This window comes from Meriones unguiculatus, assembly GCF_030254825.1.
Source record: "Meriones unguiculatus strain TT.TT164.6M chromosome Y unlocalized genomic scaffold, Bangor_MerUng_6.1 ChrY_unordered_Scaffold_23, whole genome shotgun sequence".
NCBI classification, from domain to species: domain Eukaryota; kingdom Metazoa; phylum Chordata; class Mammalia; order Rodentia; family Muridae; genus Meriones; species Meriones unguiculatus.
Window position 1 is genome coordinate 23,424,861 of NW_026843709.1, and position 3,646 is coordinate 23,428,506.

At 35.1% G+C, this 3,646-nt stretch overlaps 1 non-coding gene across 1 annotated transcript; it reads left to right on the plus strand.

Annotated features, from left to right (window-relative positions):
- Nucleotides 1-310: 310 nt before the first annotated feature.
- On the plus strand, nucleotides 311-416 carry LOC132651595 (U6 spliceosomal RNA). The gene has a single exon (XR_009589181.1). It is a non-coding gene; the product is annotated as a U6 spliceosomal RNA (small nuclear RNA).
- The last annotated feature ends 3,230 nt before the right edge of the window (nucleotides 417-3,646 follow it).

Consider the following 3,646-nt stretch of genomic DNA (forward strand, 5'->3'; position numbering starts at 1 on the left):
CTCTCATTCTCCCTATCTCTGCCTGCTGTTTGGGGTTCATTTTGAAAAGTTATAAGTTTTGATAAATGACTACAACAAGATGACTGCTTAATGACATGACTTCATGGATCATTTCTTTAAAAATAAAAGCAATATCCCAAGTAAACACTTTTTGTTCAATGATTTGCCTTGGTAAGGGAGCACTTTACAGTAAATAATTCACTGAGTGAGAACATATCTTTGCATTTGACAAATAATAATTGAATCTGTGATTAAGTGAAACTCACAAGTCAAGGGCACTTTATTAATGACCACTAGAAAGAAATATGTGGTGCTTGTTTCTGTAGCACATATACTGAAATTGGAATTATACAGAGAAGTTTGCATGGCCCCTGTACAAGGATAACAGGAAAATTCGAGTAGCTGTCCATATTGTTTGAGAAAATAAAGAAAACACAAATAAAGGAAATTGTGGAGAGAAAGAACTTAGGGAAGAAAACAGAGGTAAGAATAACCAATAAACTACAAGAGATGTAAGAAAGAATCTCAGTGTGGAAGATACAATTGAGGAAATCAATGTATCTGTCAAAGAAAATGTTAAATCTAAAAATTCCTGACACAGAACATCCAAGAAATTCAAGACTACATAAAAAGAAAAAGAAAAATCTTCCTGCCACATAATAATAAACAGTAAGTATACAGAACAAAGGAAATATACTAAAAGCTGCAAGAGGAAAGGGCCAAGGAACATATAAAGGTAAAACCATCAGAATCACACCTGACTTCTCAACAGAGACTAGGAGAGCCAGAAGAGACTGGGCAGATATAATTCAGACCCTAAGAGAACACAGATGTCAGCCCAGGCTACTATACCCAGCAAAACACTCAGTCCTCATAGATGGAGAAAACAAGATATTCAATGACAATAACAAATTTCAACAATACCTACACAAAAATCCAGCATTGCAAAAGACACTAGAAGGAAAAATACAAGCCAAGAATACTAGCTACTTTCAAGAAAACACAGGAAATAATTAACCTCACTACAGTGAAACAAAAGCAACCAAACATACAAACTTACTACCACAGCCAACATCAAAATCAAAGGCTCTAACAGTCACTGGTCATTAATCTCTCTCAGCATCAATGAACTCCATACTCCAATAAAAAGACACAGACTAACAGAATGGATGCATAATCAAGACCCAGCAATCTGTTGCATACAAGAAACGCACATAAGTCACAAAGATAGACATTATATGAGGGGAAAGGGCTGGAAGACTGCTTTCCATGCAAACGGTGCCAAGAAGCTAGCAGGAGTAGCCATTCTAATATCTGATAAAATAAGACTTTCAAAGAAAATTAATAAAAAAAAATGCACAGCAACACTTCATATTCATCAAGAGAAAATTCCACCAGGAAGACATCACAAACCTGAACATATATGCCCCAAATACAAGGGCACCCACATATGTAAAAGAAACACTGATAAAACTTAAACCACACATAGATCTCCACACATTAATGGACTTTCACACCCCACTCTCAACAAAGGACAGGTCAAAAAAACAAAAATTAAAGAAAGAAACAATGTCTCTAACAGAGGTCAAGAATCAAATGGACTTAAAATAAATAACAGAACCTTACACCCAAACAGAAATGAATTTTCCTTCTTCTCAGAAGGTTCCTATTTTGGAACCTTCTCCAAAATAGGCCATATGATTGGTCACAAAGGGGGCCTAAATAGATACAAGAAATTTGAAATAATTCCATGCATCTTACATGATCACCATGGAATACAGCTGGACCTCAACAACAACAGCAACAGCAAAAACTCTACACACATGTAAACTGAACAACTCACTACTAAATAATAGCTGGGTCATGGAATAAGTAAATAAATAAATTAAAGAATTTTAAGAATTCAATGAAAATGAAGGCGAAACATACCCAAACTTGTGGGAAACAATGAAAAGAGTACTAAGAGGAAAGTTCATAGCAGTAAGTGGCTTCAAGAAGAAATTCAAATCATCTCATGCAAGCAACTTAATGGCTCACTTAAAGGCCCTAGGAAAAAAAAAAGTAGACACACCAAAGAGGAGTAGATGCCTGGAAATAATCAAACTCAGGGCTGAAATCAATCAATTAGAAACAAAACAATTCAAAGCATGAATGAAACCAAGACCTAGTTCTTTGAGAATATCAATAAGATAGACAAACCCTTAGCCAAACTGACTAAAAGGCAGAGAGACACCATCCAAATCAACAAAATCAGAAATGAAAAGGGGGACATACCACAGACACTGAGGAAATCCAGACAATCATTAAGACTTACTTCAAAAATCTATATGCCACAAAATTTGAAAATCTAAAATAAAAGGTCATTTTTCTTGTTCAATTCCATTTACCAAAGCTGAATCAATACCAGGTAAAGTAATTAAAGAGTCCTATATCCCCTAAGGAAATAGAAGCCATCATCAAAAGTCTCCCATCCAAAAAAGCCCAGGGCCAAATGGTTTCAGATCAGAATTTTACCAGATTTCAAAGAATAGCTACATCCACTTCTCTTCAAACTATTTGACCAAATAGAAAGAGAAGTAACACTACCAAATTAATTCTATAAAGCCATAGTCACTTTGTTACCAAAACCACACAAAGACCCAAGAAAAAAAGAGAGAATTTCAGGCCAATTTCCCTTATGAACATTGATGAAGCCTACTTGGTCATAATGGATGATATCTTTGATGTGTTCTTGTATTTGGTTTGCAAGTATTTTGTTGAGTATTTTTGCCTCAATATTCATGAGTTCGATAGTGTTCCTTCTGTTTCTATTTTGTGGAATAGTTTGAAGAAAACTGGACGTAGGTCTTCTTTGAAGTTCTGGTAGAATTCGGCGCTGAAATCATCTGGTCCTGGGCTTTTTTTGGATGGAAGACTTTTGATAACCTCTTCTATTTCCTTAGGGAATATAGGACTATTGATTTACTTGGTCTTGATTCTGCTTTGGTAAGTGGAATCCAACAAGAAAATCATCCATTTCCTTTAGATTTTCAAATTTTGTAGCAATAGACTTTTGAAGTAAGACCTAATTGTTGTTTGGATTTCTTCAGTGTCTGTGGTTATGTCCCCCATTTCTTTTCTGATTTTGTTGATTTGGATAGTATCTCTCTGCTTTTTAGTAATTTTGGATAAGGGTTTGTCTATATTGTTGATTTTCTCAAAGAACCAGCTCTTGGTTTCATTCATGCTTTGAATTGCTTTATTTTTTTCTAATTTATTGATTTCAGCCCTGAGTTTGATTATTTCCAGCCATCTACTCCTCTTTGGTGTGTCTACTTCTTTTTTTTTTCCCTCAGGTATTTAGGTGAGCCATTAAGTTGCTTGAATGAGCTGTCTCAAATTTCTAAATTTCTTCTTCAAGGCACTTAGTGCTATGAACTCTCCTCTTAGCACTATTGGCTGGAAATAATATCATGTCTCACAAGTTTGGGTATGTTGTGCCTTCATTTTAATTGATTTCTAGGAAGACTTTAATTTCTTTTTATATCTTCCCTGACCCAGCTATCATTTAGTAACAAGCTGTTCAGTTTCCATATGTGTGTAGGCATTTTGCTATTTCTGTTATTGTTGAGGTCCAGCTTTATTCCATGCTGATCATATAGGATGC